The sequence below is a fragment of the Carica papaya genome, chromosome 5 (assembly GCF_054855325.1).
Source record: "Carica papaya isolate Zhongbai chromosome 5, ASM5485532v1, whole genome shotgun sequence".
Lineage (NCBI taxonomy): Eukaryota > Viridiplantae > Streptophyta > Magnoliopsida > Brassicales > Caricaceae > Carica > Carica papaya.
The window spans coordinates 5,713,991-5,727,307 of NC_142313.1; positions in this window are offsets into that span (position 1 = coordinate 5,713,991).

Here is a 13,317-nt window from a genome sequence, read left to right on the forward strand (position 1 = left end):
TTAGGAATTCAATGGCTGAAAAATAGAAGGAAACGTAAATGGGAATCAGGCTCACCAGATGGGTTTTGGGTCATGGGTGCAGCTACTCAGCCGAGCTCTGCCTTCGGTTTTCGGCTTTCCTTTTGATTTTTCAATGTCAATATGGGTGTGGGGAGGCTTAGGATCGAATTTCGAAGCAAAAGTGGAAAAAACTCACCTCCCCGACATCGGCGGCAAGCTTCGGTGCAGTGGCGACGGCTACCGGTCTTCTTCTATGGTGACTAGTTTCCGGCCACCCCTCTTATTCTTCTTCGATTTCTCTTGCGGCTACGGTTCAGGTTTCCTGTGGAAGAGGAGTTTAAATACTCATCTTCATTAAATTAGAGTCATTCATTCAAGAAAACGTGACCCATTCTCAACTATTGGATCAATCATATCTGGGGAACGAATCTAAACCGCACGATCAGATAAAATTAGGATCATTCAATCGCGCCTGAACAGAAAACGAATCTGGGTCGTCAGATCCATTGGCAAGCGGATCACCCGCGTGGACACGTGTTTGCATGTTTGCCACGAGGTGCACAACGACTGGCCTAACTGCTGACGTGGCAGTCCAAATTTTTGCCCTAATTTTTCATATTTCTCTTCAAATAGATTATTTCTTATTTCTACTATGATCTTGAGTTTTGAAATATTTTTTCAAATACATCCAAAACATATATTTCTTCAAAATTTTAAACTTAAAATTAAATTTTTCTAAACTATTTATTATTATAGTTTGATTATCCCGAATTTAAATGACGCGAGAGTTCTCCTTGAGGCCAAAAAGTACAGCAATACTGCCATCCTTAGTTACCCATTAATTTATAGTGCTAAACATATCTTCTAGAGTCCAAATCAAGTGCGGTAAGCACCATCAGCATACAACTACACCTTCATTGATAATCAATTCAGTTTTTTAATATTCTCATATTATTATAGGTAATTTATTTATCGTTCCCAGAGGATTCGCGGGGTCCATCCCACACATCTACTAAGTGTTGTACATATGTATATATATATATATATATATTATACATATACATTGCTCCGATTTAAGTAAAATTAGAAGAAAAATATATTTAGGCCCCCAAAATTAGTATGTGTGGACTAATTTTTTTTTTGTTCTCATTTCAATGGCCAATTAATTTTCTTTTTAGGAGAAGAGAAATATTGTTCTCAACATTATCTATAGTAAATTTTGGTAATATTTTACTTTAAATTATTTTCTCTTTGTTTTTAAAAAGGAAAAATACGAAAAATATGATTTATTAATTGAAATATATATAAATATATATATTGACTAATAAATAATTTTTTAATTGTAGACTAAACTTTTTATGGAAATTGATAAAGGAAGATTCATTTAATATATAAAAAATATCTAATTAAGTAAGATATTCATGATTAATTTATGATTAATGTAGCCTCTAAAAACATAATAACAAAATTAATAAAAATAAAATATACCAAAATTATTGGATGACAGATAACAATTAGTCAAAATCAAATTTGTATTTTGCTTTAAAGTGTATTTTTTACCATACCTAATTTTTAATCTTTATATTTTATGTATATAAAAATTTGACTAAATGGTCTATTTACTACTTTTTGGTATTTCATAATCTTCAACGAAGGTAACGTACATAATTAGGATATCATTATTAATTCTATTTAATGATGATTATTGTAGAAAAATATATCACCATTTTGGAAATGAATCTTCATAATTAAGTGCATACCATTTAAGAGGAAATCTAACAAAATTAACATAGATATCATAACTATTAAGCACATATGATTTTTGAATAGTATCAATATTTTCCTTAAATTCAAAATATATATATATATATATATATATTTAAAGAGAATATGTTGTTAATCTATATGTAAAAGAGAAAAATATAGAAAAAATTGAAAAGCTTATGAATTTCATTTTTCGTATGAATTTTAATATTGATAAGTTCAAAAGCACTTGATAAGATAGAATAAATTTGTGCAAAAACTGAGTATCTAGAAATATGCAAAAAGACCTTGAAGTCGAACCCTAAAAGTCTTGCATCAGATGAAAAAGGACTTACCATAATCATACTCCAAGAAGCACAAAGTTATGCTGACGCTACAATCGTGTTTGCAATTAAGGTACTCAAAGAGGCAAAAGATAAAAAAATCATAAATGATCTTAAAACATGTATTGAGTTTTATAACAAAACTATCTCACATATCCCAAAGATAATAAATGAGGTACAATCAGATAATTTTTTTGAAATTCGAGATTCTGCTACCATCATTTTAGAAACTGAGACTGATTAAGAAGATCCACAGCTAAGAGCTCCAGTTATTCAAGATGTACCATTAGTTGATAATAATACCCACATAGATAAACTTGGTTTTATCATCATGGATATGATATTAACTCTTGGATTATTTTTTAATTGTTTTTTTTTTATTTTTCAGTATAATAATTAATATCTCAAAATTGAAATTTAATTCTCATAATTGTGATGAATGGAAGAAAGAAAAACCTTTTGTTTATTCAATGATAATACTCGGTTACAAGCTAATAGGGTTATTAACACCCAACCAAATTATCTAAATAAGTTAAATATGACAACTGTACTTACTAAAATAATATAGTAATAAAATAAGTCAAGCTAAATAAATTATCTCTCCCCAACCAAACTATCTAAATATGTTAAATATGACAACTGTACTTAGTAAAATAATTTAGTACTAAAATAAGTCAAGCTAAAATAAGCTAGGTAAGTTATCCTCCCCTCCCCCAAGTTGAAGCTTGGTTAATGTCACTTAAGTTTAACTTGGGACAGATTTTGAAATAGCGAACTGCATAGAGACTTCGTAAAAATATGTGTTGGTGATATGAAGCCTTCTTTGATTTTGTTTCGAATTACATAGCAGTCAATTTCTGTGTTTGGTCCTTTCATGAAAAACTGAGTTGACGGCGATGTGAAGGGCTGCTTTGTTGTTACACAGAAAGCTAATCGGCAAACATACTTTTATGTGAAAGTCTTGTAATATGTAAGAAATTCATTGTAATTCAATACTGTCATACTCATAAATCTGTATTTGGTCTCTGCAGAGCTTCTATTAACTGTAGCTTGCTTTTTAACTTTCCATAAAATTAGTGAAAAAGAAGATGCAATATCTAGTAATGCATGCTGCCTAGTCGGAGTCATAGTAGGCTACTATCTGGAATGTATTTTTGGACCGAAGGATGAGCCTTAAAGAGGGCTGATGTTTCAAGTATTTTATGACATGTTGTACAATTTTTAGGTAAATTTCTCTCAAATTTTAAACAAATTGGTTTAATTGTTGAACGGCATATGCGATGTCAAGTCTTGTGAATCCCAAGTAAAGTAACTTTGCCACTAGGCTTCTGTAGCGCTGGGGATCAGAGCAAGGGAACAGAGTACATAGAGAATAAACCAGGCGGCATCGATAAAAACATGAGAAGGAGAATATTGACAGGAAGAATGTTGAACGAAAACCCAGGGATCTCTTTGGTGTCAGTTTCGCTGAGCAGAACGAACTACAAAAGCTAGAGAGAGGCTGTCAAAATCGCACTAGCTGCAAAACGTAAACTTGGATTCGTGGGTGGGAGAATCAAGTAACCGGCTGAAAGCTCAGCGGAATATGATGAATGGTGTGGAGATAACGCCATGGTTCTATCATGGCTTCTGAATTCTCTGTCGAAAGAATTCTACGAGACTTTCGTTTACACCAAATCGGCAAGGGAACTTTGGTTGAAGCTTGAGAAGCATTTCGGACAGTCTAACGGGCTGCAAAAATATCAGAACAATCATGTAGGGAAACTATTCTGTCACTGTGTATTTCACAAAGATTTGCAGATTATGGGACAAATTGACGAGTATAATGCCGATTCCACAGTGCATCTGCGATAAGTGCGCCTGTGGAATAACAAAGCGGGTTGAGGAGATAGAAGAAAACAAAAAGGTTCTCCAATTTCTAATGGGGTTGAACGACTCCTTCGAACAAGCAAAAAATCAAATCCTCCTCATTGAGCCACTTCCAAACATTGACAAAGTATTCTCTATAGTTCTGAACATCAAAAATTAGAGGGAAGTTTCCACTCTATTTGGGGAATAGTTGGACATAGCAGCTCAAGTGTCCAAAAATCAACGTGAAGGAACAAACAAAAATAATTTTCGAAAGGGAAATTCGCTGAAGAAAGAAGACAAGAAGTGTATGTACTATAAGGAGTCAAGGCATTTGAGAGAAACGTGCTTCAAGTTGAATGGCTATCCCGAGTGGATCAAAGAGCTCAAAGCTAGGAGGAAGGCCAATGATGGGATTAAGTCCAAGGCAAATATGGCAAGTACACCTTTTAGTGAGTATGCTGCAGCAGAAGGAAGCTTGAACACATCAGTAAAAGAAATTATGGAAGAACTTTCGAAGTTGCTGAAGGAGAAATACTTTGATGAACATGCTGGAACGTCCAACCTTGACTTTGTAGGTATCACATCTCACTTCCTCTCTAAAAATAATTGTTGGGTTGTGGACACTGGTGCTAGCAATCACATTTGTGGAAATAAGGATATGTTTAGAACATTAGATAAAATGAGCATGACAAGTACTGTTCATCTGCCTAATTGAGAGGTTGTAAAGGTTGAGTACACAGGAGATGTAGAACTAAAGACTGATCTAGTGTTGAAAGGAGTATTATACATTCCCTCATTCAAGCACAATTTGCTTTTAGTAAATAGAATGACAAAATCAGATGGAATTAAATTCATTTTTTTCACTGACTTTTGTCTACTACAGGACTAGAGGAATGAGATAATCATTGGAGTGGGACTGACTGGGAAATTTGTATTGCATAAATAAAGAGGCTTTGGCAGTAGGTACAATTTGTAAGTACAATTCAATTGTGAATGGATTAAAGCATAGTGGTAGTATAAATACAGTGAATATGGAAGGAAAAATAGAATGGGCTGTAATGTGGCACAATAGGATGGGACATCCCTCTGCACGAGCACTTGAAAAACTTGATATTCGAATAAAATAATTTTTTTTTTATAATAGATTTTGTGATGTATGTGCAAAAGCTAAGCAAATAAGATTACAATTTGAAAGAACCAAAAGTAATTCTAATATATTGTTTGAGATGATCTATGTAGACACTTAGGAACCTTATACACATAGATCAGTTTCAGGAGCAGCGTATTTTTTGACCATAGTTGAGGATAAATCTAGATGCATATGGACTTACCTAATGGAAAGTAAGAAATAAGCAAAAAGTACACTTGAGAAATTTTTGAAAATGGTACTGATTCAATTTAATCCTAAAGTGAAAATAATGAGGTCAGATAATGGGAGTGAGTTTATGAGCACTTCCTACCAAAATTTCCTCATAGATATGGGAATCACCCTCCAGACGACCTATATTTATAAACCCAACAAAATGGGAGAGTAGAAAAGAAACAACGACACCTCTTGCAAATTGTAAGAGCACTTTTATTCTAAGTTAGACTGTTTGAATTATTTTAGGGAGAAGCGATACTTTATGCAACACACTTAATAAATAGGCTGCCCATAGAAATCTTGCAATGGAAAACACCCTATGAGATACTCTATGATAAGGCTCCAGACCTAGACAGATTAAAAGTGTTCGGCTCTTTGTGCTATTCGACTAATACTCGACTAGATAAAGATAAGTTAGATCCCAGAGCATTAAAGTGCGTCTTTGTAGGCTTCGAAGAAGGAAAGAATATATACAAATTATATAACCTCGAGGATGGGAAAACTTTTATGTCAAGATATGTAAAGTTTTATGAAAGCCATTTTCCATACAAGCATATCGAAGATGAGACCAGCTTGCCACAGGTCCCCGTAGCGGCTATGGGATTGAGACATAGAGGGGATGAGGCTACTGTGAGCCAACAGGATGTTGACAATGGGAGTCAAACAGAATAGCTTACTGACACTTGTGTAGACCAACCACAACCTGTAGAACGAAGGAGATTCCGAAACAGAACCAGATCCAAATGGTTGCAGGATTATGTGAACAAAATTAACACCACACCAGTTCTGACATCGCCACATTATCCGAACACCTTTCCATTCATTTAGAACCCGCTCCTACTCTAATGGACCAAGACACAAGCTTTCTAGCCAACATAGATGAATCTCAGGAACCCACGAATTACAAAGAAACAGTACAATCTAGCAAGTGGATGGAAGCCATGCAAGCAGAAATAAATGCACTAAACAAAATCAAACATGGATTGTAATGGCCCCGAAAATTTAAAATGGAATGTATATTAAAAATATCAAATGCGGAAGCGAAGTCAAAATTCGATTAACATCCCTTACGCTAAAACCAAAAACGTGCTCAAAATATAAAAGATCAAACTAACTAAAAGAGAAATTCGAAAATAAACTATGAATATGACTTTGGAGTCTTTAGGCGTCCCCTTCGTCGTCTTCTTGCGGAACGGACTCGGGAACAATGTCTTCCTGATCTTAAATGATTAAATAAGGAATGAGCTACACTAGGCCAGTAAGGACATCACGATATCTCACCGTCACGGAGATAAAGGTGGGTAGAAAACACAAAAAGACCAATGGAGCATAATTTACAATAAACTCATTTATCAGTAATAAAATCTTTTACCATTCACTTACCTCGGTGAAATTCATAAAACAATATACGAAAGCAATAATATTATCATCATCATGAAATCATATAAACTGTGTAACATAATACTCATCACGCCCTTGCAATTCAATCATTTCACAATTACTTTTCCTCATTCACCAGCCTACTAGTATCCATGGGGATCCATAGGGGTCCCGCTACCCGTTACCCTTAATACTTGTAATCAGATTCCAGGGCCGTCCCCATACCCCGTCCGGTATGGGTGCCAAAATTGTAAACCTCAATACCCCGTCCGGTATGAGGGTGAAACGGGCCGTCCCCATACCCCGTCCGGTATGGGCGCCAAAACACATAAGATCTCCATACCCCATCCGGTATGAGAGACCACAATCCCGGTAGGGTCCCCTACGGACCCGGTCTGTCCACCATCTCCCAGGATATCTAGTCAGGCTGACCTCATTACACAATTATGAATTTATACAATCTTCCATTCTTCTTTCCCTCAATCAGCATTGTCAATTCGCATTTAGATAAGCAAACAGTAATTCATGCCAAACAGACAACATACAGTATCGGTATTTCAGTCATTCAACCAATAATCAATAAAACAGTAAAATATGCACACGAAACTATAAAATGAAAACATCAAACCTCATACTGCATTTAATACTGAAAATTAGATCAAACAATAACAGACCAACATTGTATCAGACTCGGGCTCCATTGGCAACCTCAATCAGTTATACATCTATAAAGTCTCAAAATACCGTTTAATTATTTATTAAGCTTTAATACCATGATAGGAAATAGAGTGAGGGGTCCTTGCTCGTTTCGGGGTCCGAACATGGCTTCACAGTGCACCTACAGGCTGTCCCTAATTTTTCCTGAATTTTTCTCGGGGAACTGAAACGCACTACTGATACCTGCACGTGTTCCAAAAAAATTCCAAATTAGGCCCAGGGCCCCTTTCGGCCCAAATCGCAACTCCGGCACGGCGGCTCCGCCGTACTCCGGCGACGGCGCCGCTGCTTGCTGCAGCGGTTTGCCTCGGGTTGGCCATTTTCGGCCACACTCGCATTGGTTCCTGTGATAAAACAACCCTACGGCCCTCGGGGGGCCGAAAATTTACGGAAAACCGAAGCTTACCGGCGGCGGTGCTCTCGGGTGCGGCGGCTCTCCGGTGAAGTTCGTGTTTTGGTGATTCGGCTCCGATCAACCTGTAGAGAAAAGAATGGTGATCACGGTGATATAAAGATTGCATTAAACGGAGGCCGGGAAGGGCTCATCGGAGGTAAAAATCGAGAAGGGGCGCGGCGGCGCCGCTGGCTTTCGGCCGTGTTTTTCCAGCCGTTTGGTCGGAATTTTGGCTCCGATTTGGCCACTGGGGAAATCAGCGTGGAAAAACGAGTCGGGGTATGAAATTTACCTCAATCGGCGGTCGGAAATCCCTCCGGTACGGCGGCGGGCGGCGGCGGCCGGCTTCTGGTTCGTCTTCTCCGGCGAGCGGCAGGCGGCTAGGGTTTGTGGTCTGGTGTGGGGGTTCTATTTATAACCCTTTGCCCTTTTGATCTCAGCCGTCCATTTTGATTTAATCTAGGCCGTCCGTTTTTGATTAAATCTGGACCGTCCGATCGCACGCTTGATCTGAGCCGTCCGATCGCGCCTACGTGGATCGCCAACGTGGCCCGTTTCGGAAAGACGTGGTCTTGCCACGTGGCAAGTCCCGGTTGGCCGGGATTGCTGACCGGGCCTGCTGACGTGGCTGCCGACGTGGCCTTTTTTTTTTTTTTTTCCGGCCCCTTTTCCGGGTGCTACATGGATAATCACTTATCTATCACCTGAAAAAAAAGGCCATTGGATGTAGATGGGTCTACAAAGTAAAATTGAATCCTGATGGCACTATAGATAAATACAAAGTTAGACTTGTTGCGAAAGAGTATCATCAGCAAGAAGGGATAGATTATTTTGAAAGTTTCTCACCAGTGGCAAAGGTTGTAATAGTAAGAACATTACTCACTATAACAGCCGCCAACAGATGGATTCTACACCAATTGGACGTCAATAACGCATTCTTATATGGAAAACTTAAAGAAGATGTCTATATGCTCCCACCACAAGGATATGCAATGGCCAAGAAATGTGAGATATGTAAACTAAAAAAGTCTCTTTATGGCCTCAAGCAAGCATCAAGACAGTGGAACATTGAACTCTCAAATGCTCTGAAACCATGATGAAAGGGAGAAAGATAAGCCTTTTGTTTATTCAATGATAATACTAGGTTACAAGCTAATAAAATTATTAATATCCAACCAAACTGTCTAAATAAGTTAAATATGACAACTGTATTTACTAAAATAATTTAGCATTAAAATAAGTTAAGCTAAAATAAGCTAAATAAGTTATAACGTATTTCAATAAGCTATATATGCATGTTGTTTAAACTATATTCTACAATATATGTATGTTGTGCAAATATCTATGTTTTCAATTCTAAGAAAATTTTCCTTGAGTTGGATGTAAAAAAAGTTAAAAAAATATTTGTAATGATGGAAATTTTTTAGTAATATAAGAATATTAAATTATATTTACAACTTAGTTTTTTACACAAGTTACACTTGTTTTGTCATTTATTTGTTAAAATATATAATTAATATAATTAACTTAAATAATTGGATAAATCAAAAAGTGATTAAAAGATAAAAAAGAAATATGTCGAATAATTTATTTCAAACTGCATTGTTATTTAATTTTTTATTTAAATAATATTCAAATTATTCTAATCTTAACGAGTGTTATATAATGTTTATCAATGTATACTGTGTAACAAATTAATTTTACATTATATATGCAATTTATATCAATGTTAAGAAATTTCAAATAAGCATTTATAATATATTTTTATTTAAACTGACCAACTGTTTTTAAAAATGATTCAATTAAAAGTTACAAGCATCTTTTAAGTACTTTTACACATATCTTATCTCGCAGTTGCCTGGTCCATCAATATCATCATATACAGGTCTCTCTCTCACTCTCTCTAAAATATTTTTGCATTCTCTCTCTAAATGACTCTTCTCTCTCTAAAATATTTTGCCCTTACTATTTTTTTAATTTCCCAAATTATCTTTTATATTTTTAAGTTACTTCAAATTATTATAAATTATTTAAACTCAATATATTTTTTAAAAAATCCGAGTTTGGTGAATTAAATGTCAAAGTCGAATCCAGACATGCATGCATTGTCTTCTTTAAAAAATTAAGTGAAGATTTATTTAAAGATTTTTTTTTTTTTTAAAGTGATCTTTAGAAAATTGCCTCGAAATTCTTTCTTCGAAAATATATATTATCCATGAAGCCGGAATAAAGATGAGATGAAGGAGGAGAGAAGATTATGGAAAATGATCTTCAATTTTATGCTTGAAATCTTCTTCATCCTTACTCACACTTACACTCTCTCTTTTCTCTTTTGTCTTCTTTTTTTTTTCACATTTTACATTTTTATGGTAAGCATGAAGTTTTAATGATAATATTGTAGGTTGTTTTTCTTGTTCCAGATTGATTAAATTTTTGTCTTCATAAATTGGTTGTGCCATTCTGCGATGGTATTTCTTCACCATTATATTGATAAATTAATCTCTTAACTTTCAAAATAAGATTTCTCCATAAATTTACAAGTAAAAAAAAATGTAGTTTTTGCTTAATCAAGTACATAACATTTTTAATATTAAAAATATTTTTTTATGTAAAAGAGAAAAAAAGAAATACAAAAAAATGACAAATAAGCCTAGTGCTTAGTGAACCAGGCCTAGACAATGTCGGAATGATCCAAGAAGAGATATATGTGGAGGTCGGTCATTTGGGACTTGAGCCAATCTAGTGAATTTTTGTGAGCCTAAGTTGTTGTCACTAATGGATATAATTGATATGAACATCCTAATATAAGATTGAGAAGGAATGGAGACTGGGCTTATTTAACTAAGTTAAACCAATTTTAGTAAATTAAAGATAAAAGAAACAGAGATTGATAGGTTAAATGAGTAAAAATAAATTTAGAAATAACAAAGATGGACAAGTACTTCATTAAAGGCTTTCTTCTTTTAAAAAAATTACTAAATAAAAATAACAAATCTCAATTAAGTGAAAATTTTGAAATAAAGTAAAAAAAATTTGAGAGTCAACATAAAGAGTGAATATGTTAAAAGAGAACTAACTATAAGTTAGAAATTAGAAAATGTAAGCGTATAAAATAAGTATAAGCTTGAGTTTAAGTGTTAAGAGTCAACATAAAACATCAGTTTAAAAGTTCTAAGTAAGTGTAAAGTGTCTAAGGCATAAAATTTATTTGATCATATATCAAGAATTCCTTAAAATCGAATCCTAAAATCTCCATAGCAGATGAAAAATAACTTCTTACAATTATGCTCCAAGAGGTAGAGAGTTATGTCGACGCTGTTTGCAATTAAGGTACTCAAAATGATGAAAGATAAAACAAATCATCAACTATCTTGAAATTTGTATCGAATTCTACATTGATATTATGTTAAATATTCATTATATAATAGACTAGGTACAATCAGATAATTTTTCTCACGCTGAAGATTCTGCTAGCATTATTTTGGATACTGAGACTAATTATGAATATTCATATATAAGAGATTTAATTATTCAACATGAGTCACTAGTTGATAATAATAACTACATAAATTAATTTGCTTTTATAATTATAGAAATGATAAAAACTCTCGAATGATTTTTTAAACTTAATAATTATTTTTCTTTTACTTATATTCAAATGTCAGTCATTGTCAGATAAAGAAAAACAAAAATTTTTAACATAGTGACATTTTAGAGAAAAGAATTTACAAATTTTTTTTAGCGTTAGGCCGAGTATTTATTTAATAAGCTGAAAAAAATTAATAGGGATCGGATCTTTTCTTAGGCTTCAAAAATTTGTGCCGGATTTGTAAATGAATTTGATCTTGAGGTTGCAAATTTGAGGGAGTTGGGTTTCGGCTTTGCAAAATACAAACTGTTGTTTTCTTTTGGGTCTTCTATGGTAATGTTTTAGTAATTTGAAAAAAAAAACAGCAACAAAAAAAAAAAAAAAAAAAAAAAAAAGGATTAAAGAATAATTTTTTGGTGAATAAACAATTTTTTGTTTGTTTGAAACAATTTGAGAAAAAAATGAATTATTTTTTGGTAATAAGAAACGATAAAGAGAAAATAGCATTTGAGAAAAATCAGATAATTTCTTTTTGTAAATGAAAAATGCAAAACAGAAAATGCTAATTTCTTTTTGAGAATTGATTTTGGGAAGAAATGACTTGTGAGAGAATTTAATTTTTGAAAGAATTTCTCTTTGAAGGAATTCTCTCTTGGATATAAATTCTCTTTTAGAAAATTCTCTACTGATGAGAAATGATTCTAAGAGTCCATCGATTAATTAATGCTTCTTCAATCCAAACCACTTACATTACATATAATCCCAAATAACTTCACCAACATAATCACATTGTTCATCATTAGCCCTTTAAAATTGGTAGTGCTTAAAATTGAATATGCATAGAAACCGTGCGAATTTTATGAGATGGGTTGATGATGGCAATAATTATGGACCCCACCAATCCTCTGAATTGATTATCAAATGGAGGTGTAGTTATGAACTGATGGTGTTTACCGTACTTGATTGGAATTCTAGACAATATATTTGGCAGTATAAATTAAAGGGTAACAAAGGATGGCAGTATTGCTTTCCTTTTTGGACTCTTAAGAGAATTCCCAAGTAATAATATTCAATAAATATAATTAACAAATATCTATAAAAATAATTAAGGATGGTGTAGCTGTTGATAGGTATACATATATATATATATATATATATATTGCTCTCCATCTATTATTTGAACTCATACTGTCTACTTAATAGAATAGGTTTCTTAGTGTAATAATCAACGTACATCTCAATAATTTAATTTAATTCTCATAATTATTATTTTTTACTTGATTCACGAGTGTATTTAACAAAAAAAAAAAAAAAAAAGAAATTATATTTACATGCCCATTTAACTATATTCTACTATTGTGGAAGAGAAGCTCCACCACTCACTTCTCCTTCTCTCTTCCCCTCTCTTCTTCCTCATCAATCAGCATCTTCTACCACTCCTCTGTATATTACAATTCAACTTGACGTTTACAGAAAGTGTTAATTTTGACTTTCACCAAATTTCTCTCTGATCAATTGTGTTTTCCTCCGGGCTCTTGAACATGATATCAATGGCTAATTATGACAAAAAAGAGGACATCTTGGTAAGATTTTATTATATTTAAATACTTCTAATTTATATTATTAATACGTATTTCTATTTTCTGGATTACTAATCGATAATTAACTATGATATAAATATACCCACATATATAATCCCTCATTCCGTCGACATCTACACTTTCTGGATCACCAATAGAACAGGACAATAAATAAGAGAAGGAAAGAAGCAGGAGAGGTTTTGTAAGCTGCAGCAAATCTTTATGAGATCGGCTGATGATCCAACAACAATGGACCCCGCCAATCATCTGATTTTTTGGGGGCATCCTCTGATTTTTGCAAGTTGATGTGTGTATATATACACAAGCAGAATGGTGATGAGCAGGAGCACCATCGT